The sequence below is a fragment of the Oenanthe melanoleuca genome, chromosome 5 (genome assembly GCF_029582105.1).
Source record: "Oenanthe melanoleuca isolate GR-GAL-2019-014 chromosome 5, OMel1.0, whole genome shotgun sequence".
Classification (NCBI taxonomy): Eukaryota; Metazoa; Chordata; class Aves; order Passeriformes; family Muscicapidae; genus Oenanthe; species Oenanthe melanoleuca.
In genome coordinates this window covers 6882768-6907540 of record NC_079339.1, presented here as the reverse complement: position 1 = coordinate 6907540, position 24773 = coordinate 6882768, and positions in this window count along the sequence as shown.

The window sequence follows — 24773 nt, the reverse complement described above, 5'->3', positions numbered from 1 at the left end:
ACAGACAGTCCTTTCTTTCCGTAAGTTGCTGTTTTTTCTTGTTAAAAATGAGAAACATGCAACAAATTGCATTTAATAACATGAGGGGAAAAAATGCTGGCAATTAGCTCCAGTAAAGGAGGTGTCATAAAAATGACAGAACTGAGACTTACTGCCACGGAAGTAAGCAACAGCATTTTCCTTCCCTCCAGCTGGAGGAGGACTTAGTTCCTAGGAAGTTCACTTCAAAGATGATTATCTTTATATCAGCAAGTCTAGAAGCAAGGGCTCCATGGCCTTAAAGGCGAATGCTAGAGGGAATAAAGGGCTGTAAATGTCCGTTTCTGCAACGATAAGGATGCTGAACCCAGCTGAAATATACAGAAATAAAATACAGTTATATGAGTTTGAAAATCTGACCAAAAATCTCTGAGTAACCACATCTGCAGTCCTACCACAGGTAAATCTTCCAGTGCTCTTGTTACAACTGTGACTTAAATAAGCAGTCTGGGGCCCATCTCAGTGATTGTTATCAGATTGTTCAAATATTTCACTTACATTTATTAGCTAAATAAGGTCTCAGACCCTTTGTTCCAGCTGTATATAGAATTTACCAAATTCACTGTTCACAATCTACATAGCAGAGGCTGAATTGCCTGGAAATTTTCAATTAATCTTGACTGTGACTTTTAATTAATATAAAAATGGACTAGTAAGGACTTCATTAAACTGTCTTATTTTAGGCCTAAAAAGTAACCAGACTTTCACAATTCTGTAATGGTTAGAAGTAGTGACAAGATATTGTCACTATTGTCACTCTGCTTTCCAGGAACATAGGCAAGCAAATCTTTTGATTCCACTTTCATGTGAGTTTATTCCATTTTTTTGTTACTTGAGACAATTACAATTGCATACAGCTTTGAACAGGCCTGAATACACAGTTGCCCACTTTTGAACCACTGCTAAATCACATTTCCTTCCTCATGAAAAGGGAGAAGGTTTCCTTGGTCCTGTTCCTCAGGAAACCTCGGGTACTGAAATCCCTCTCTCCTGCAGGCTGCCCACCTTCCTCCGGAGCCCCATCTCTGCTGCTCAGCCTGCTCTTTTTTCCACATGCATCCCTGCTCAAAACAAGCTCCTCGAGGCTCCCCACCCAGATCTTTGGAATTCCTGGGCAACCTTACATATGCCTTTGTTTTGAGCAGGAACATGTGCTGAACTGTCTCCTCTAGCGCTGAAGAAAAGGGCGGTGGTTAAACCTACCATTTTCAAAAGGGCTTAACCGAGCCTGTAACAAAACCCTCGATAAAGGTGCAATTTCACAACCATCTCTGTGTGTGTGTGTGTGTGTGGTGCGTGGGAAGGAATTTGGAGAGAAAAGGCCATCTTTCCCCAAATTTCCTACTGGAGAGGTGCAACAATCAGGACCAGGACGCCGGCAGCTAGGTTCAGTTGATAGCTGTGTGTAGGAAAAAGGTTTAACTCTTAGCATTTTTTTGCCCTTATGGTTTGTACTACAGACTTTAGGGAATAGATGTACAGGCAGTTCCAGCTTTTTAGTTCTGAGCTGACCCGACCTGAGCACCAGTTTGAGAGCCAGGGAGGCCACACTTGGTGTGAAGTTAGGTTCCATCTGGGCTGGGCCTTGCCCAAATCACAAGCCAAAGCTCTGCCTTCATGAGAGTCTGGAATTCAGGGAGGTTCAATCACCCTTGAAGGGGGTCTCTTGACCCATGCTTTGCCCCAAGAACTTCAGTAATGCAGAAAGCACTGTCACATCTGTCAATTCCAAATAATGTTGCTGTGGATGGCCTTCATATGACCAGGGTTTGTACCCTGGGAAGACTCATCCATAGGATGTTCTGTTTTCCCTGGGTGGCAGAAGGAGCTCTCCAAAGCAGCGTGGTAGCCAATGGCAATGTAATGGGCAGGAGGTGTTCCATAACTTGGCATCCTCTAAAAGACAGCATTTGTGTTAAGGTAGGTTATCACACATAACCAGCCTTAATCCCTTTTAAATGAAGGCTCTGTTTATGGCACATCAAGGTCAGGGCTTTAAATCCTGGAACAAATCACCAGGTATAATGAAAAGGAATAACGCCAATTATATTCTCCAGCCATTTTCAGTACTTGAAATGTGGTCTCTGTACTCCTTGGACTTCTCTCAGAGAAGTACGGATGGTATCTTTGTGAGGTAATAGTAACCTGCTTATTACAGCGCCTTTGTTTTTACCACTAGCTTGAAATTCATGCCATTATTAAACATTGTATGTAGCATAACAAAGCAGGTAATTATTTCAGTTTTTCAGTGACATGTTCAACAGAGCTCTGGAAGTATTTCCAAAGAAATTTCAAACCTTTATTTACCCTTTGTAGATCATTTCATTTTGCTTTATTCACACTCTTTTTGTGGTCAGTTACTAGCAGTCATTCCTGGTTCACCGATGGGAATTTCACAGAAATGGAGGGTTTTCCATACGTGCCACATAAAATTTTGGAAACCAGAATGTCTCTAATCTTTATCACATAACTTTGCAGAAGAAAATTGATTCTGAGAGATAAAGTACTTCCTTCAAGTAGAAGCAACAAAATGTGGTACAGAAGTAGCACATGATCTGATTCCTTACAGGAAATTATATACAGGCCTTCCTGTTAAAGAGGTCATGTCTTCATATTAAATTGAATACTTTGTTGTTTTCTAAAAACATAACTAAGTTTTTAAAATACCTAGAAGTTTAATGACAAGAAAAAGAGAAAAAAATCTATGACTTTAGTACAGTTAACTGGTCTATATGTATTCTCTCAGTACAGCCAGTTATTGTAGTCAAGCCAGCAGCGCTTAACTAGAGAAATTCTGCCTAGTATAAGTGTTGGCTGTGTGACAGAACATGCATAAAGCACAGTAAATAGTATTACTATGTGTAGAAGTGTTTAATTCTCTCAGTTACAGAGGTTTAACAAGTCCAGTATATAATCTTGGGCTGGAAAGAAAGATAAAGCAACTTTGCAGGTAATGAACATTTTCCTGACAGGATCCCAACTCATATTAATAACATGGGATACTATTTTTTAAATATTTTCCACCGAGGTATTGGGGGAAAATAATAGAGAGTTGTTTTTTCCCTCATTATTTGGTGGTCCTTCCTTGAAACTTTCCAAACCAAAGCTGTTTCTCACATCTGGTTGGAACACAGGTCTTTAAGACATTCAAGTAATTCAAATCAGATGTAAAAATCTAAGCTTCACTGTATGAAATTCGCGAACAATATAGTTACAGAGTTAGAAAAGTCTGCAATATGGCATCTCTTTTAATTAATACCAGCCTCAGTTTCAGTTTGTCTGTAAATACAAGACTATAATTAAGAATGATCTACTGCATTAATTGTTTCAATACCCAGCATAGCAAGTTACTAGATTAGTGACACTTTGCATTTACAATATAATTAACAATTTGTTTCCCCTATGCTCTGGGTGAAATCCACAGCAACATGGCCTGAACCAGATTATAGTTCCAATGGAAAATATTGAAGATCAGTAACATCAATAAGCACTTCCTTATCTCTGCCATTTGAAACTGCCTGTATTGACTTTTGCCACATTCCAGCAGTTCTGCCTGTACCCAAACCATAGTTAGTCGTTAATTTCCGTTAATTAAGCCACCATTAAACATAATTTAAATTATTTCCAATAAATGCTCCATTAATGCATGTTATCTGCATTTAATTCCCATTGATTCCCAAAAGCAACTGTAAAGCTTAATTGCCACCCCAAGAAGTGCAGCTTTCCACAGGTGTCGTCGGGGCTGATTTCTCTCTGGCTGCCAAGCACTAGGGAGCAGTGCTACACGAGTCTGCCATGCAAATCAATGGCAAAAAACCCAAACAGCTGCAGCTGGACTTGACCAGAAAACACTATTTACCTCACCAAAAAGTGTCTGCTCCTACAGGATACCACTTCAGTTGGCCAGAAAATATTGTAGGGCTTTTCTTAGATTTAGCCTGTGAAAATGAAAGTGACACAGTATTCTGGCTGGTTACACTTCGGTAAAAAAAAAAATAAATCTGATAAACAGAAGTTCTAGACCCAGGGAAAAATCAGTGTAATTGTTGAATCCTTTTCTAATCCTTATTATTACTCCGTCCATACAGAAATTTCTGGCCAAGAAGAAAAATTCAAACCTTTACCTGTAGGATTCCTTCTGGTATTTTTGGACAACCTAGGTTCTCAGCAAGTCTTTAAGTCATCAGGATAACATCACTTTTTAACGTCTTTTGATATTTTACATACAAGTCAGTTACACTTAAACTCTCAGAAACTGCCAATTCAAGAAAACAAAACATCTGCCTAACAGTGATGAGCTTGACTAATGTTCCTTTTGAAGAGAAAAGCAAAAGAATTGGCTTGCTGAAAAATGAATGTTACTGTATTTTCAAAATGACATTTTCAATTTTACATTGCAAAACATTTCCTCCTATTTTCCATACTATTTCAAGTTGACATCTAAATTAAATATTTTGCTTTTATTCAAACAAATCACTTGATTGACCAACAATTACTGTATTCATAATCATGCTTTGAAATAGCTTAGGATTGTTTTGTTGCTTTCATTAGGAACGGAAATAAAACTCAACCATAGGACATTCCCTGAGAAGGAAAAATCTGATCTCACGGGGCTTTAGTTAGAGCATTTTTTCATTAGCTTCACTTTCTGAAGATGTTCAGTGTATTATCCATAAAGTGCCTCCAAGCTAGTCCTGTGCAAAAGTTGCCACACATCCCACATTGTGCTATGGTCAAACCTCATGCCCATTATGAAATGACAGCAGGATATGGCTTTTCCTGGAGTTTTATTACTGCCTGCTGTTCTTTAACAGCTCGGCATTCACACAACAAATGTAACATATGTTCATTATCTGCATTTGGGGCTGGACAGGCATAAATTACCACTGGACCTAAGGCTCCCAACATGAAAAGACAGTTGAGTACTGCCCAGTGCATTCCGCAGGCTTCGTGGTGGTTTGGATTGCTTCACTGCAGCCAAATCTCAAGGTGTCTTGGGCAACAGCTCCCACTTTGCATCTGAAAGACAAGCAGCACCTCCAGGAACCAAATGCACATGCTGGGGGCTATGGGATTCAGGCTGGGAGAGAGAGAGCAGAGTCCCCTAAAATGCACCAAGGAGAGAGGGGATCCACTTCCCCTACAGAGCACTGGAATCTATATGAGACTCACTCCAGTAGGGTGGATACACTTGGATCTGCAATGGGCTGCGTGTTGCACATAAAGGTTTTCTCAAAAACTGCAGAATATAAATAAAGCAGTTTGTATTCTTCCCATACAGCATACTTAACTTAGAATCTGTGCCAAATATTCTGTACACCAATACAATTTTATTGTATTGCTGATATATAAAAAAGAATGGCTAAACGTCTTGCTGATAAAGGGAAATAGAAATGTCATTCCACATAGATGAATTCCCATTCAAGTGCTTTGTTATTATAGAAAGATGCGTAGATCCAAAACTTAGACATTTGAGAATTTAACAATGGTTAACAATGATGGAAAAGTAGATATTTTATTAATGCTTTTTGCTTCTTTAGCTCATGTCATGATTTAAGTGTTGTTGCTGTGTGTTCAGACTTACAGATTTGATCAAATAGAATTTTTGAGTTCTGTATGTGCAGCATTTTAACAAATGACCCAGTATTCCTGCATGCTCACACTGGCAAAACATCACCTGAGCAAGAATCAACTCATTCTGGACATGCAGATGTGGGTTTGTGTGTGCAGACTTCTGTTTTGTACATGCAGATTTAACACTAGCTTTAGTTTTAGTTTAGGCTGCTAAAATTATTTCTACAAGCTCAGTGCTTGGAATTGAAATTATTCCTTTGTTTCAATACAGATAGAAATAGAATAATGCCAGAATTACTTGGCCTCTTTTTTGTCGTGGTTTTTTTTTCCTACCATAAAAGTTCAAATTAATGGAGGGTAAATCACATCACATGAATGGTCACTAAACCTTGTTGAAGGCAGACCAGTAAAAACATACTGTAACTTTCAAAGGAATAAAGTTGTTTTAAAGTGCTAAAAAAAGAGACTAGATTTACTGTTGTTTAGGATTAGCTCTATCTGAATTCTCCAATACATTAGGGATCTAATGGTCATTAAACTAATCAGTCATACACATAGATTTTCTTTCATAATGTTCTTTTTTGTATCTTTCATGTTCTTTCTTTATATCTTTCATGTATACCCATGTAGAGACTACTTCTATATCTATATATGCATATATATACATATATGGTTTTCTTGAGGGGGTGAGTGGATGTGGATCAAGAGTAACCCAGCTTTCTCTATTTTCATAGTAGTCTTATTAAAAATAAACTCTCATTAACTATAAAAAGAAAAATATCTCTGGGTTGAAAGTTCCTTATTTCTCACCTGTCTGTCATCTTGTCACCAGTTTTAGAAGTCTGACTAGTGGGCTGTAGAAATTTTTTAAATAAATAAAAAAGAAATAAATAAACAAACAAATAAATAAAAATATATAGTGATTCTATCATGGACACTTTTATAAATGCTCCTGGCTTTACTTCACAATCTTTACTACTGAAAACTGCTTAATTTGCTGCAATTTTGTTGCAAAAAACATTAAATCTCAGAATTAAAAAAGCAGGAAAATATCACCAACTGATGTCAGTCCTCACTCACTTGGATCAAGAGAACTACAAAAGAATTTACATGAGCTGGAGTGTGGAAGAGTTTGTTTTCCAGTTATGTAGAAAATCCAAATGGTCTGATGATGAAAGGAAGGAGGGGTGAGCCTGAGGCTTGCTCTGCACTCATGCTAATCCCAGCTCTTGTCCTTTAGTCAGGAAAAGTCAAAATAAAATGGTTTGCAAGCTGCTGGCAGCAGCACTGGGCATGCCTTAACCACACCAGCTTTCAAATACCACCTAGGACTGGCATGAACCCTTCACCTTTCTTTTTTTGGATGCTAAAAACCCCCTTCACCTTTCTTTTTTTAGATGCTAAAAACCCCCTTCATCTCTGCTCCTGCCTGTTGAGGCACTGGATTTTGGAAGACACTGAATATTACCTGGCTGGTGCTAAGTGTCATTAAATGCCTTTCTTGTCAATGGTGCCTTCCAGCACCAGGCACCCATGCAAAAAAGGAAGTTTAGTTACTGCAGGCTTTTCTTTATTTTATGTGTTGTCAGGAATTCTGGTGGTACTTAGGATTCAATCCTGTAAAGTGATGACCTTCCTTTCTACTCCAACCTCAGCTGTTCCATCTAATCTGTATCTTTCATGATTCCCTATACAAAAAAGAAAAAGGAAATTTTTTGGTGGTGGTGGTTTTTAAACAGTAAAACCAAAACCAAAACCAAAACCAAAAAAAAAGAAAATTTTCAAAAAGTTGATTGAAACATGACTTAAAAATAGTAGCCTGAAGATATAATTTCCAGTTCCCTGGCTTTTTCTCTTTTTGTAGTGTGTGATTAGTCCATATAGACAGCAGAAAAATTTGGAGATGTTCCCCCAGAGCTCTAAGAGCTTATTTGGTGCAGGATTTTTCTGTTAATGTTAACATAAAATGGAAAGCTCTCTTCTCTGAGAACAAAAACCTAAAAGAGAGTTTTCAAGTAAGGCAGAGCAGAAATCTAGGCTATTTTCTGTGATATTATAAACAGCTGCAGGTTTTCCACCAACCAAGAGAGAAGTAAGAATGAGAACTATAATGCATACAGAAAGAAAGTAAAAAAAAAAAAAAAAGAAAGCTAATTTTATTTCCATTAATAACAAGATCACGTCTTAGACCCCTCATTTATTTTTCTGAATTGTGGTGGTGTGATTACAAGGCTGGTTGTGCTTTGCAGACTATATCACTCACAGAAGTGCTGAATCTGTTTCTGCATGGATGCAGAGTATATTCACATGAAGGAAACTCATGCTTTGTGAACATAAGAGTTATATATTCTGATATTCCAGACTTAATTCACTGCTAATAGTGCAGAAATTCTCCTAGAAACCTGGGAGACAAAGAGACTTTCAACACAATCATGAGAAAAAACATGGTCTGATGGTACAAAATTACCATTTAGGAACACATCTCAGAACTGTCAGAAATTTGCTGTCACAGGAAGGCATTTTAATATTTTTTCTGTTGTGAAACAATATTACAAGCTGAAATAATCACTTCATAACCCCATTTTCAGACAAGTGAATGCGCTCCAATGCAAGATGTATCCAAAGATAGGAAGGGGTTCTGTATCACATTTGTAAGTAGAAATGAAGAATACTTTGCTAATATCTACTCAGACCATTAGGCCTCCAAGGCCATGCTTTTTTCCAGCAGAAATCCTTGAGACATAGTTTAGCTGTGCCCTTGTTCCTTAGGTGTTTTTTCTTGCTGTGTTTGGAACACCAATTTTGCTGTCAAGATTGCTTTGGTATTGAAGATTATCTTCCCTGGTTTTTCCCAGCACCTTCCATTCCCCAGCAGTACCTGCCATCAGCGTGCTAATGTGCAAATCAATGTTACATCCCTCTAGCTGTTTTCTTCATTTTTTGCTATCTTTCCTTCATTTTCTCCCTCTCCTCCAATTTGGAAGTCTTGCTCTCATAGCCTCCAAAGAAAACCCCACAGGGGAGAGCTTGTTTTCCCTTCATCAGGAAGCTGCAATGTCCTCCCAGTGCTCTGCCCTGGTGCATCGGTCTTTCCTCCCTGGCCTGAGCTCACCCGGGAAGAGCTTTCCCACATCCCCAATTGTCAGGGGACTGCCTGACCATGGTCAGTGGTTTCTGTGCGTAGACATGTAGGCAGGAAGCGGCCAAAGGACAGCAGCAGGAGGGAGCCATGGGCTTTGTGGCTCAGGAGCTGCTGACCTGCCAGGATTCGGAGTCTGTGCACACAACTATCAATAAAGGCATTAAAAAATAGAGAAAGGAGCGGCTTCTCAAATTGCAACCCTTGGTTTGCAGGAGGTTTGCAGAGTCAAACATGCAAAGTTTGTCCTCCTGCCACATCTGCTGCTTTTGTTGAGTGAGTACAGGATACCTGACCTGGGGAATTATTCCTGCAAAAGCTCCAGGCTGTTTTTCACCTGCTCTATCTCATTCAGGATCTGCATGGTTCGAGTCCCCCCTGCCTTTGTTGCTCACAAAATAAATCGGGGTGCAGAGATATTACAGCAAATGATGAGCAATCCCAAACCTGGGATTCAGATATAGCTTTTCTCCTAGGTGAGGTGAGCGAGTCTGGAGTTGGGATTCACCTTTCCTGGGCAGCTGTGGAATCCTGTGCTCCTGCTGCTGACAGCCTGCCTCCCCCAGCAGTGCCACATGGGACACATGCCAGTTTCCCCAGCAGCACAGTGTCACCACGGGCTGCAAGAATCAGATTTCCACAATCCTTAACTAATCAAAAAAATCAAGCAGGCTCCCAGTATGGGTTATTTTTGTTTCTTTCTCTCTGTCTGTATGTGTGTGTGTGTGTTTGTGTGTTTGCTCCAGCTGTATCCAAAGGATGGCTGGCAACACTTCCTGATTTTGTAATTGAGATGTATAAATACAGCAAGCCTGAGATAGTATCTAGTAATGCAATCCTCCTGCATCCCTTGGCATTCACAGGACCTGTTCTTAACTACCATACAAGTTCAGACCTAAACAAGAACCCCTGGAGTGTGGCCATACCTGCAGCATGGGGTGCTCTGGCTTTTAAGCTGCTGAAGGGGAACCCTCAGTGCTTCTCTCCCACCAAGGCCAGCAGAGATGGGAACACAAAGCATCACTTAGAGGTACAAAGTGCCTCAGAAGATTCAGTTCCCTGACTGATACAGGCTAAAATCAAGGCTATTGATATTGTCTTTTAGTCAATACTATGGACCCTCGGTCACAAGAGGTTACATAAGATTAGAGAACTAAAATTTTTAAATCTACTGAATATTAAAAATGGCCACTTCTGGCTTTTCATTCGCACCATCTGTTGCTAGCAGGTTGTATTGGCAGTTTCAGGACAGATTAATAATTGTTCCTGATTTTGGCACACCAAGAGGTTAAAAATAAATCTTCAGCCACACTAAAGGGTCCCCAGCAATTGATTTTTCTAAGATATTTTGGCAACTTGAAAATATATGGTTTGAGACTTCCTAGAACTATCTCTCCCAGCCACATGTGATATAAATAAAACAAACCTCAAGAATCTGGCTTAGAATATGGAATAACATTTTGCTGCAGTCATTTCTGCTGTGTTTACCACAGCATATGTTGAATTAGAGGCATCACCATACATAATACTTAAGTATTTCAATAATACCCAGAGCTCTCAACACTCTTGTTTCTTTCCGATGTTCACAACAATTTGTCAGAAGCATTTTAGAACAGAGCAGTCATTTTAGAGTACCCTCTTTGTGTCAAAAGATGTATACACACCACACAACCCCTGGCAGGAGCATCCTTCTAGGGGTGCCAAAGGATTAAAAAAAGCCCTGAGAGGGTGTCTGAAGGTTTCTCTCACCCAGGGGGTTAGGGGCAGTGCTGCCAGCTCCTGTGAGGCAGAATCCCTGTCTCAATTCCCAGCAGCCACAACTGTTGGTTGGGAAGTTCCTCCTGGTGAGCCTTGGTCCAGTCCCGCCCGAATGATACAGGCCGAGGAGGCAGAAATGTAATAGGTATTGAGGTAATGGAACTGGGCTGAAATTTCCACTTTGAGGATAACCTGCACGAAAAGTAGTCCAACCCTAGAGGAGAATGAAAACTGAGGGAGAATCAAGAAGGGAGCCTGCGGGGACTTTCTATTATCTGGAAAATAAGAATGAAGATAACCACAAAGCCAGTGCAAGGATCAAAGATGATTTTTTCAAATGCAGATATGACTTTTAAAAGCACAAATAACAAACAAGGGACAGAATAAAATAAAGAAAAATAGCTATGGAAAGTTGATAGTGATGTTTAAAAGTTTCATTAATCATCAGTGACTTTTTCACAGGATCTTGCAGCACACTTGAGAACTGGACTTTTTCACAGGAGAGCGATTTTATGAACAAGTTCTTCCTACACTTACTCCTTTCATAAAAGTTTCATCTTTCTGGCTATTGGAACCAAACTTTTCAAGAGAGGATCTGGCAAATAAATGCAAAATTCTGAACACATCTGAAAATCTGGTGATTATAAGAATGCCCAGGTGAAAGTTGAGCTCTTCTAAATGGTGAGTTCCTTACAAAGTGCAGTTCCCCGTAGGACAGTGGGTAATAATTCTGGATTTCAGAGAATCCATGGGAGCAGTCTGTGGCAAGGAGGAGGGAGAGAGCTTAATCAGGACGGAGACCAATTTAGGGATGGGGAAACTCTGACCCAGCCCAGCCCTTCCAACCTCTGCTTCCTAGCCCTGGGTGTTCCTGGTCTTGCTGGAGCCTCTTGCCGGTTCAAGCCTTTCTCCAGGGTGGAAAAGTAACTGAGGGCGAGCTGGACCTTGCAGCAGCAGAGGCCAGCAGAGAAAAGGACTGGGAGCATTGCTGGCAGTGCAGTTGGAGTGTAACATTTCCAATCAGAGGCAACTGGAAATTCATGATGTTGAGCTTAATGAAGAGTGAGGGAGAAACAAGGCATAAGCGTGGGTGCTAGCAGTGTTTAATCTCCATGAAAGGTCATTGTCTGAAGAAAGGGAGGGAGGAGGAATGGGAAGGCAGGATGTCTTCTGAGCAAGAAGAGGATTTTCATGTAGTTCTTCCTTGGTATTAATTTCCTGGGGTGTTTACATGATGCTTTGAGTCTATGGGTTGGTGGGCCCAGATTCCTACAGAAAAAATAGATGTGCTCAATGCTGCCTCTACTTTCAGCTGTTATGTTTGCTCTGTGGGTTTCATTTGAGGGTCAAATAACCTGCTAAACACACACAAACGGCCTGCATAGTGTTTTGGAGGTGTGGGTATTATCACATTAATTTTAATTAACACCAGTGTTTCTTGTCACAGCCTGACTCAGGGCAAGGGATCCCAGGGATCCCAGCTCCCCATCACATGGGCCAGAGTGGGTGATGGATGTTATTCTTCAACATCCAGTGACAACATGTGCCATCAGATCACTCTGTGCTTAGGATAGGAAGTATTATTCATTCTTCTTTTTGGACTGCAGCAAATTCCTGGAAGAAAAAACAGCCAGCGAGGGGAAAAAGAAAAAAAAGTATGGATGGAGTAAAGCTCAATGATTTAATTAAACATTAGATTAGCTCTGCCAAAAGCCTTGAGCAAAAACACCACAAGCATGTGCAAAAGAGAGATGCTTGTGGATGGACCTGCATGACCTTTTTCACAGCCTTTTATATAACTTTGGTACAGGCTTAGACAAAAATTTTTCTTGTTCTTTCCAAGCCAGCATGAAGCACAGCCAGGAAGCGTTAGTCATCAGAGAGTTTTGGTAGTTGTAGTTTGGAACCCCAACTGGAATGTTTGCTTTGTGCATTGCTAAAAAGTCTAACCCAAGAATTGGCCACTATTTCAGTCAAATTGCATTTCTTTCTAAAATAGCTTTTGACTAAATTATCGCTATTAGGAGATATTTTCCTTTTCAGACTCTCACAACACAAGACAAATGCAAGAGAAACAACTCTTCCCTCTTCCCCAAGGAATTGTAACATTTTTTTCAGTTTTGTAGGATTTGTAGGATTTTGTATTAAAATGCATTCTGAATTGTGTTTTAATGGGGGAGGGGGAAATATTATTTTTGTAACCAAAATAGATGTAAAATTTTTCTCAAAAGGTTTTTACCCTCTCAAATGAAACTGAATATTTTTCATGGGTTAGTCTGAAAAATATATTTTAAGATTTTGTGAAACAATACATGGCTTTCTCCAGTTACTGGTCATTCCCAATGGTACATCCATCTTGTAGACTTCTGTGTTCTGGCAAACTTTGGAAATCGCCCGTTTTGGCAGTATTTTTATGCATAAATACAATTTGCTTCCACGATCAAGATGATTTTCTACACAGCATTTAAGACCTAATTACAAGTGGTTATGTGTACTTACATGAATAATGGAAAACTCTAACATAATAAGGTGCTGTTATTAAGTGCCATACAGCTACATTTGCTATAAAAGCAAAGAAGAAACCTGAGGTGATGATACAAATCTACAGCTGGGACAAATAAGCACAGCCCTATTGAGCTGACAAGAAGAGCTGCACTGATTTAAGCAAACAGATTTGTATATGGTCTGTCATTCATTCACTATACCAAATAAACCATTGTGGAGGCCAGTGAAGTAGCATGGTTTATCCCAAAATCCACATTCTTAATGCTCTCTTAACTTTTTGGGAAAGTTCTCTTCAATTTTGGTGATTTAGGACTGCATCCTGTACTGCCCAGGACAACCTTCCTCCTGAATATTCATATGGCAGCTCTCACTTCTAGGTGCCTAAGCAAATTTACTCCTCTTGGCCCTAAAATAACTCCACTGAAACACATCTGCATAGTGTAGGCTCACAAAATCCTAGCCCAGCCTCTCGAAGGGAGGAGGATTTTATCAGGATGGGATCTCCTCCCATTGCTGGCAAGCAAAGCAGTGTTACCTCAAAGGTGGGTCTGACTTAAACACCACAAAGTAGCACCAGCTGATGAGGAGGGAGACTTCAGCCCTGACTCAGGTCACAACAGGTATGTTATTCCCAACCCAGCCAGCTTCTCTTTCTGTTAATTTGCTTAAAGACTAAAATTATGTTAATCACAGATACACCCTTTTCAGGCATGTTGCCTCTGTTTCGCTCAGGATTTTGAGGAATTTTGTAACAGTGCTCTGACATCATTGCACCCAGATACAATGTGCACCATTGTCAGATAAAGCCTGGATTTTACATTTGCATGAGTATGTAGCTTTTCCTTTCTATTACGCAATGTATTCCTTCTCCAGTTATGAATGTTCCAAATCATGCACATTCTTCTGGGGAATGATAAAGGCATTCCTGTTTTAGGGAAAACCAAAGCAAAGTAGGATGCTTGTGTGTTACCTGTTCATAAAGGATGCTCAAGGCTATGTCAGAGTGGCACAATGCAGAGCACACAGAAAAGGTGGGATGCTTCCAACACTCTTTCCCGCTTCATGGTAGGTCAATTCTCCTGTATGTCATACCTGGACAGCTTGGACTGTTCCGGGAAATTGACACCTAGCCTTATGGACTCCAGGCAGGGAAGTGTCATAGCAAGGACCAAGATAAAAAAACGAGATAGTGATTATTCACATGATTGACATTCTGCCTCAGTGTTCTCACACAAAGCCCTCTCTCTCTGCCTGACATGCTGGCGCTGCATTCCCAAGGCATTCTTGCAGCCTACACCACATCCCGAACAATAGCCAGCCTTCTTTCACTCTCCTGCCTCGTCTCTCTGAACAGCCCTCTTTTGACAACCCAGGCTGTTTTCACTCCTGAAGAATTCAAGAAATTGAACAATATAAGGACAGTCTGTGGCTTCCAGGATGCATCTTAGAGCATCCTATTTTTAAAATTGCACTTTGGTGCTTCTTTTTCTGTTTTGTTTCTGTTTCAAAGGAAACCTCCAAAAATACAGTTGCCCTACAGATCCACCCTCAGACCAGGAGCTGCTCTGAATGCAGCACCACTAGTAGCTGTAAAATGCAAATACGTGGATGTCTTTCTCTGTTGGGCCATTCCAGACCAGCCTTTCCCCTCTAAGCTTTAATGTTAATGTTGTGTACCAGATTGGCAGCCTCTGTGCAGTTGAAATGTTTGCACAAGGAGAATAGATGCACTGGTGTTTGCTTTCCTTGCCAACCAGGTCCCAAGCCTAAAATGGAGAGGGCACATGTAAGGTCATGACAGTCCAGCCTTCTTTACACTCATGCCAACTCCTTTTCCTAAGGAATGATGAGTTTTGGTGATGAGGATAAATACGAGGAGCACACATCCTTCTCTCCCTCATCTCACATGAGTGGCTGGCAATGAGCCAAAACTAACAGGAACGATGAAGAATCACTGTGCTGAACTTGCTGAGGTGTTTTCTCTCTCTTTGGTTGGTGATACACGTTTGTACCTAGGCAATACATCCTAGAAACTTCTCCATGAAAATGGAGAGGAGAGGAGAGGAGAGGAGAGGAGAGGAGAGGAGAGGAGAGGAGAGGAGAGGAGAGGAGAGGAGAGGAGAGGAGAGGAGAGGAGAGGAGAGGAGAGGAGAGGAGAGGAGAGGAGAGGAGAGGAGAGGAGAGGAGAGGAGAGGAGAGGAGAGGAGAGGAGAGGAGAGGAGAGGAGAGGAGAGGAGAGGAGAGGAGAGGAGAGGAGAGGAGAGGAGAGGAGAGGAGAGGAGGAGGAGAGTTGCCTCAGTTGGTGCCAATAACACCAAAGTGGATTTAATCCCCATATGGGCTATTTACTTAGGAGTACAATCAGTCTAATAGAGACTAGAAAATAAGCAAAATCTCTCCTTATGTAATCAGCTTTTATATTTTTCTGGTTTGAAAAAGAAAAAAAAAAGACCCATTTTTGGCTTTTGCCACAGAAATATCTCTGTTGTTGATACCCTTGGTTCTGAACATGTGATATGGCATTTCCACCTATTCAAGAAGCCTAAACCTACACAAAACTGCAGCACTGCCTGCATCCTTCTTCAGGACCTCTTGCCTAAGGATGCCTCTAGGAAAGCCCCTGTTTTTGAGACCTAATTTGTTCTTGGCTTCAGTCTTTTCTGGGTGGATCTGGCAAAGCAAGACCAGAATGGAACATCAATGAACAAGTGTGCTGGCGTCACTGAAAAATGAAAACAATAGGAAAATTACAATCAAAGGAAGGTGAAAGATCTAGTCTCAGGGCTTCCTGCTGCAGCTGAGAGTTTATTCAGATGGCCTTCAGATAATCTAAGCTAGAGAGAGGGCACACTGTCTTATTATGGTGTTTATTTCCCTGGCTTTTTTAGCTGTCAGATGCAAGAGCAGTCTGTCCTGGATGCCCTCCCATTTCCACACATCTTCAGGTTTAGTCTTTGATTTATGGTGCTGCCATGGAAGCAACATGGAATTTAAATGAGAGATATAAATGAATGAGAAAGAGCAAGAAATTTCTATCCTGTAGCATCTTTCACGGTGTAGTTATGTAGGGTAATATTTCTATATCATTTAAATACATTTGTTATCAGTATCTCCCATACAATTGTGTAAAGGAACCATGGCCCACAGAAAATCAGCCCCAAATCATGTCAAGTTTTTCCTGGAAGAAATTAGTTTAGGTAGCATCTACTTTGAGTTGGATAATGTACTTGTCAAAACAATCCTTAACACAAGAACGAGGACAAACTTGTGTGTGGGGGATCAGATGTCAAAGTGAAGTCATTTAACCAAGTTAAATACCTGGTTAGTTCATCTTCTCTGCACGTGAGTTAATAACTTGTGGTATCTTCATAGTGAGAGTCAAACTCACTGGAGGAATCGCCACTGAAGAAATTTGCAGGCTCCAGCACTGCAAATCAGGGTAGTTTTTCCCTAGAAGGGGGAAAAAAAAGGACAAGGCTTATGACAATAACAGCATCTACTGGTTATCAGGATATGCACATTGAAGAGTTAATAGAATGTTTTGCCTGGCTTATTCCATTGTAGAGAAAATAATGGTTTTCCTAGCAGGAATCATTTGCCTTTATCCCTGCTGTATCCTCACTGAAACCTGGGACCTGTGCTAAGATTTTGGGATTTCTAGCTCTAAAATCAAGTTTCTTAAGCAACAGAAAGGAAACATCTTGTTAATTGCAGCATTTATGGAATTACCAGAATAAATAATCTCCTTTGCAAATTTGAAGAAGTTAATGGATTTGGTAAATGCTAAAATAAGGACTAGTCAGAACTATGAGTACATTCTTAAAGTCTGTTTCTATGTTATCTACACACATGGTCAGGAAGATCATATGCCAATATGTATGTTTAAAATATACTTACAATAATATAATTTTGAAATTCAACATTTTGTTCACTGCTGTTGTACTGACTTAGTTGTTTTATCCCGGGTTTTGCATTTAGTGCTTCTAAACTTAGGGTCTGTCTCAAGCATGATGGCAATCCTGTTACCCAAATACTACAGACTTATTTTATGATACAATTTTTATTTTAAAATGTCTTCACAAAACCCTGGAATTCACCTTGCACAATAAACAATCGCTACAGGTCACTAAAATTTCCTGGAGACAGCAATTATAGCAATTGTGATCATGTTTGCTGCTGTATTTAACTTCAGATGGATGCCTAAGATCTTTTGTCCATTTGATTAAATGGATAGCACACAAGATGCACCAGAGCAATCAGCTTTTAATGACCTACAAGACCCAAAATGTGTCTGCTCTACAATGCTGGAGTCAATGAATAGAATCACAGCAACATTTAGGTTGGGAACACCCTATAAGATCATGGAATTCAACAACCAACCACCACTGCCAATCCACCAGTAACCCATGTCCCCAGGTGCCACATCTGTATGGCTTTTAGATTCCTCTGGGAATGGTGACCCCACCACTGCCCTGGGCAGCCTGTTCTGATGCCCAGCCAACCGTTCTATGAGCAAATTTTCACTAATGTCAAATCTAAACCTACCCCAGTTCAACTTGAGGCTGTTTCCTCCTGTCCTGTCCCTGTTCCTGAGAGCAGAGCCCAGCCCCACTTGGCTGCATGCTCCTTTCAGGAATTGTGGAGACAGAGAAGGTCCCCCCTTATCCTCCTTTTCTCCAGGCTGGGCTCCTCCAGCCCCCTCAGCCTCCCCTCCTGCCTTGCCCACCTGCTGATGAATGAAGCACAGGGCTCTGTCCTCTCAGTGCTCTCCTTGCCCTCAGAGCAAGAGCTGGCAAGAAAAAAAATGCATCTGAGCAAGATTAATCTGCAATAATTATATATTGCAAATGTATTTATTCTATTTAGGGAGCAAGTCCTGTAAGGCTCCAGATGAGACATTTCTCACATATATTACTTAGCTTTTCCCGAGGCCCTAATGAATTGCTTTAAATTACAGACTTAGGTATTGATTAGCCTTATTCAGTGGAAATCTAGGCTTAGCAATCTATATTTGTCTATAGTTTATTTGTGATATTATTCCTAATAAAGAGCAGCAATTAATCCACATCAAGAAAAATCAATTAATACAGATTTGTATCACAAAGAAAGAAATCCTCCTCATATCTGTCCACTAATCCTAAAGCTTAGGTCTTTCTTTGCTACCAAAGAGGACAGATAAAAAATATTGATTTTACCCTATTTTTACAATTTTTAGTGATACAATAATAACACACAGAACAGAAGGACTTATCAATTAAAACTACGTTTATACATGATGATAGATGAGGACACTCAATGTCTTTGTTCTCTGCATTATTAATAATTATTAATATGATGGAATAGGAGTTCTGTAATAAGAATAATCCCTCCAAGCACAGCTCTCAAAGAGTTTGGCTTCACTCCAGGTATGATTGTGAATTTTGCACTGAATGAACCACTATACATACTTCTAGAAGGAAAATTGCAGTTATCTGCAGCTGCATGGGAAAGCAGGATTATTCTGTGTAATTTTAGACTAATGGTACAACATTGAAGAAACACAATATGTTATCCAAGCTGACATCTTTCTAATTTTATCCACTTCTATCTCCCATTTTAACTTCCTATATCTAACCTAATTTATTAGAAATATAAAAAAAATATAAAATTATTAGAGCCTTCTTGCAGGAAGCATCACATAAACACTGCAAATTAGATTTTGCAATTTTAGAAGCCAAACTTTATCCTTGCTACGCAAAGAAGACAACAATGTGTCATTGTCCCTTCACAATTCCTACTGTAAATAGTTTATGTGATTTATTCTTTTCATGCTAGATAATTACATATTTTATACCAGTGTATCATCAGTATGTTGTTATTCTGGCTGCCCCATAATAGAAATTGTGTATTTTCCCACTGCAGTGAATGCTATTCTTAACATACATTGGCCTCCACCAGCTAAAAATATCAGAGTTCTGTTGCCTGTGGGAAAGTTCTGCTGGAGTTATTTCTGTTAAAAGTTTAATATTGGTTCTCTTCCATTTTTCATACTGTATATGCCATTCCCATTTAATGCTCTCTTCTCCCCTGTGCAATTACTTACAAGTGCTTAAGTGTCACATATGAGGCAAATAATTCCCTAATTCACTCTAATTCTAACATTAATATGAATGATTGGGAATGAGATTAGTACTGAGGAACACCACTTTAAAATAAACTGTGATGACACAGTAACAGCTATATGAAGGATTAAATAAAGAGTGTGGATTATCACAGGTTGTGATTGGAGATATCAAATGACAGGGCTCCGTGTTTGTTCTTGCCAAGGACACCGGGCGATCAGGAGCTGGAGCAGCCAACTGTAATTCTCACACTGAATGTCTGGGTTACTTGGGGGTTTTTTAGCTCCTTTAAGTTTTTGCTAGACACTAGGTCCAGAAAAATAATAAAGATTTTTGAGAGATATTTAATTTATCTGGCAACCTAGAGCCCCTGCAGATGCAAAGGCAAAGCTCTAGTTTATAAACATTTGCTTTTTAACCCAAATTCATATAATCCATAAAGATACCACTAAATCAATGACAATATTTATTTTTCTCTGCTCTTGCACATTTAAATTTATCACCTATTTTTGCTTTTCTTTCCCCTTTCTTCAAAAGATATCAGAAGTCTATTTAGAAACCTTAATAATGGAATTTAACCAATAACATCTGTATTATATAGGCCTCTACCTAAACATGTCTGATCCCCATTTTCCTGATGTCTCCATATAATACTTTTGTATTTCAAGCTGCTTAAAAATCAATATGGTTGCATTCAAGGAAGTGAGGAAGGAGTTGAGAAACAGTGTTTATTCCTTGTCTCAAATTATCAGGTTTTGAGAAGGGCCAAAGGAGACACCATCATATTTTGACTCACAGATAACCACACGGTTTCCCCTTACTGAGCTTGTACTGGTTTAGATCAAAGATGGTATGTTTAACTTCACAGATGTGGGAGACTGCACATGGCTCACCCAAGACAAAATTTACAGAGGACACACAAGTCACAGCTCTTGTGGAGATGTGCTACTGAAGAGCTTGGCCCTGCAATACAAGCCATAAGGAAATATGTGCTTAATGTCCATATTTAAAAATACAAGACATAGTTCAGTATATTGAGTACAATGCCACTTTACACAGTAAGATTTTGAGAAAAGGAAGTTAAGGCATAAGTATGTGTGCATTTGTCCCATAGTTCTATTTCCAGTTTAGTGTATTCCACAGAATTTTCTAAACTGATTTATATCAGAGTTTCTATTCTCTGATTTCAAATTTGTCAGCCAAACAGAACTCATGTTAATATCCACTATGTTATTCTAGGGAAATGCAGAAGTCACCTGCCTTAAACATCCTTATTTGGCAGCTTCCTTTTCATGTAGTCATGGATGGCATTTGTCCCTTAGTGTTTTTTGTAAGTTTATATCCAGTTAGTACCCCAGAAAATCTCTGAGATCTTTTAAAATTCCTGGGTACAGATATAGGAATGTTTTGATCTTAATTCTGATTGCAGTAGTTTGTGCCTAAAAAGCTCCTGTAAGAACTTATTAAATTACTCTTGGAAAGGAAAACACTGAATGATCCCTATTAGGAATAATTATAAGGTATGGATTTTTTTTTTTTTCCTGAAATAAGGCTAGTTTTATCCTTTTTGTCTTATTGCATCTTAAACTGGTAAAGAAGATCAGTATCATTCAGGTTTTCTTCTTAATATATTAAATGAGGCTGGTGGGTAAAGGTCTGCCTTCTCATCTTATGTTTCTATTATTCTTCTGCAATTTTAAACTTTTCCCTCATATGTATTGTTACAAGTTTTCTTTTCTTCACAGCCAGAATTAAACATATATGAATGGAATATTTATTTATTTCCCCTCTCCACTAATCTAGAACTTCCTCTCAGTTTGTTTCCTATCTTCTCCTGTTTTTCTGTTTGATCTCTGGATTTATGTTTACCTCTTACTCTGTTATTTTAAATCCATCATGATTGTATGTCATCCATGTCCTTGGGAGGGCCCTCTCCCAGATAAAACATGTTGTGTGGAGTTTAATACACACCTGCCCATAAACACCCATGCTTGTTTCCTCACTCCTGCATAATGAATGATTATTATATTTTCCCATCTGTTTCTGTGAGCTCAATGTGCTTAAATGTAATGAATATCCTGTTAATTATACAATAATCTACAACTGAACATGAGCACATTAGTACATATGCATTAACAAAAATAAATTTTCCTTTAAAGGCAAACTGCAAAAGGAATTGAGGAAGGGAAATAAATCCTCTGCCCCAATTTTTATTTAGTTCAGGTAGCTATTGCCTGCAATATTCCACTCTCCACTGCCCTCATCTCTATCTTCCTGACATTTTGAAAGCCTGCCTGCCAGCAAAAGTTTTGACAAAAATATCAATAAAGTTTGAATTAATGGTGCTGAATAACTGGGTAGGATTCTTCACCTATTTAAAAAAAAGCCTTATGCTTCAAAAATCTCTATGGTGGTCCAGAAGGATGCTGATGGATGGAGCTCCGTACCCCTTTATTGTGAGAGCTGGATTAAAGGTGCTACTGGCAGTTGAGACAAATCTAAAATGCTGCCTTTTAGCCAAATTTGGACAGCAGAATACAGCCATGAATGTTCACACCCAGCAGGTCTGTCCATCCTACCTGCTGGCAAAAGGTGTGTGCTGTATCCATGAAGATTAACCCAGAAAACCGCAGTCTAAGGGGCTAATCTGCTCTTCAGTGATTTACTGAGAGTTCACACCAGTGGTGTGAATGGTTGCTGGGAAAAGATGTCCTTCTGCACGTACCAAAATGGCTGCAGAAAAGGTGGGGTCACGGAGCAGAAACTGTCTATCCCAAATCTGGAAATCCTGCCAGCCCAGTGTGGCAAGCCAGCTATGACACAAGCTGTGGAACTGTTCCTGGTGGGGTCAGGGGGACATGGGCCATATGTGTGGGTGCACAGAATTTTAGTTCAGCAGTGGAAATCCTGTATTTCAGCGTGAGCAGATATTTTCTCCTCTCATGGATGTAAATGGAATCAGTGCCTCAAAGAACTTGGCTCTGTAGCCTGGAAAATTGTATTTTCTCAGATTGTGTATTTGCTTATTTTCTAACTGCTGACCTGCTTTGATTCTATCACACACATTTCCCACAGTAAGAATCAGTCATCCTTGCCTTCACCCTGTCTCCACAATGGCTTCAGGACATGCCTGTTGGCCCTGCTTTCTTCTCATGGCCACACTTCCCATCACCCCAGCCAAAAATGGGAGCTGTCTGATGCTGGGGAACACCATGTGCCTCCATTTCCTGCCTGCACACCTGGCAGTCCTGGACTGTTGGAAGTGATGAGATCCACCCTGCAGCACAGTCTGCTTCCATTACCAGAAGGAATGCAATCACTAATTCATGTGCACTGTTGCAACTGTTTGTCATGTGGACATGAACAGAAGTTAAGAGCAAGTTTGTTACTGGAGTAGGTACCTATGGTGGACACTGTAGTGAGTTTAAGGCATATTTTAAGACATATTCAGAAGAAAAGATGCCACATATTCACCATCAGTGCCTCCCATGAGCACTGTAAAAGGCCTCCATTAAGGCCCTGAGTTAGTACATGACATCTGATGAGATCACAGTGTGGGGCTCTAAGCTTTACAAAAGCTCCAGCATCTCTCTGTCAACAGAGAGCTGAGGGGTTTTTTTGGGCAGAAACTTGGGATGTAGCCACTAACCGATGTGCCTGGCTTGCCCTGTTCAGGATAAGCACCACCATAGCCTGTCCCAGACACACCTGCTGGTGTGTCCTGGGGTTGGGTCAGCCCAGACAAATGACCCACATGTGACAGGGACTCTGATGAATGGCTTATAAAAGGCTTATATGCCTCTTATATAAGCCTCTTGTCACCTACCTCTGGAGGTCTGTTTCCTTCTGCACCTCATTTCTCTACATTAACTTGCAGGATTTAGTGCAAGAGTGGAGGTTTTTGCACGTGCCACATAGGGACAAACTCGCAAACACACATTTTCAAGCTGTAATTCATAGAGTTGGAGGCAGAGGTACCTATAATGGTACCCGGAGCCATTTAGGCAATTTATTGCATCACACCCAAGTGACACCAGCTGGGACCACACTGGTGCCATGCATGCCATTGTATACAAATATTTGTAACTTCACTGTCGTGGAGCTATTGTGTAATTCATGGTGGAAGATCCATTCACAGCAGTTCTGCTTCCTCTACTGCTCCCATGCATTGCACACATTCCTTTGACAACACACAGTCGAAGGAGCAAGGAATGTTTTGCCATCCAAATTTTCAGATAAACTGATACAATGGGCACAACAGCTCTCTCTCCTATTGCCCTGTAACACACTTGCTTTTTCATATTTTGTTTCAGCTTCAAAACTTACGAAATGTTACTTTAACACCCAGGGAATAGGCTTAACCCAGGTAATAGGGGAGAGACGGCACAGATCAGGAGCTCCTGTACTTGGCACTGATTAGATTAACACCAGGAACCACTTTAGAGAGGGTAGTGTAATCTTTATGGCCATCACTTACTTGTTGAGAAAGTTCACATCTTCCAGTTAATGGCAGCTGTGCCAGTGACTTCTTTGGTAGATGGTGATATGCACTTAAAGGAACAGATTAAACATCCCTTTGCCTTTATTTGAGAAATCCCGTCCCCACTAGCAGCAGATAACACTTTTGAAAAAGCCTAGAGCCTATTTTCAGGATGGATTTAGTCACAGACTTTCACATAAGCTTATTCATCCTGGCCTTTGGGTTGTGGTTGCACACACATTTCTCCAGGATGTGGAGTCAGCATCAGCAAGTGATATCCACTCTAGCTGCTCCCATGCTCCTGCCACCCCTCTGTGCCCATGCATAACAAAGAGGGCACTGTAGGGACTGCCACAAACAGCCCTGGCTGCTGGCAGCATGACTTGCTGGAGCCAAAAGTGCCAGACAAAAAAATGTTTGTGGAACCACATCTTCAAGGACTTCTCAGTGCGATAAATTAATGTCCAGAGTGCTCCATCCTGTCACAGCCAGACTGCTACCAATTACTGATCTCTGGATCAGCCCAGGTACATTCTCATGTAACTCTGACAGGTGTCCAGGTACTTCAGATGCTTCTGATACATTTTATACTATAGCTGCTGGTTTGGGTTTGCCTCATCCAGTGGGAGAAACAGTGCTGTTCATGCTTGAATAAGCTAAGTCCCATCAATTATTGTGTTTCAGTGAAGCAAACAAGCATTAAAGCACATGGAGATGGACAGCCCTGGGCTAAGAATCCTGATCCCTCAAGGTCTACTGCTTTGCCCACTGCAAACACACTGACAATCATAAATCACCAATTTATTATGTAATGGCCATGCCATTTCATAGACAAAGATGCATTTAACAGAGAGTATGGTTTTAATAAACAGGCAGCCTTTCAGTGGCTAGACTGGAATAAGCCAGTGATCTCAGTCCAGTTCCTGTTGGAAAGGTAGTCACAGCACCAAAAACACAGGCACAGATGGGTGGATTGTTCATGGGCTGCAGTAGAAGCAGAATAAATTTCTTGCCCAGGGCAGGTTATGGCAGCAGTGCCATTGCATGGGGTGAGATGGGGTACCTGGCCCATGGCTGTGCCAAAGGACTGGATCCCTTGGGTGCTTCACTGGAATTCTCATGCCAAGTATGTGTGCAGTTAACTTGGGACTCTAATTAATTCTCCTCGGTGTTACCA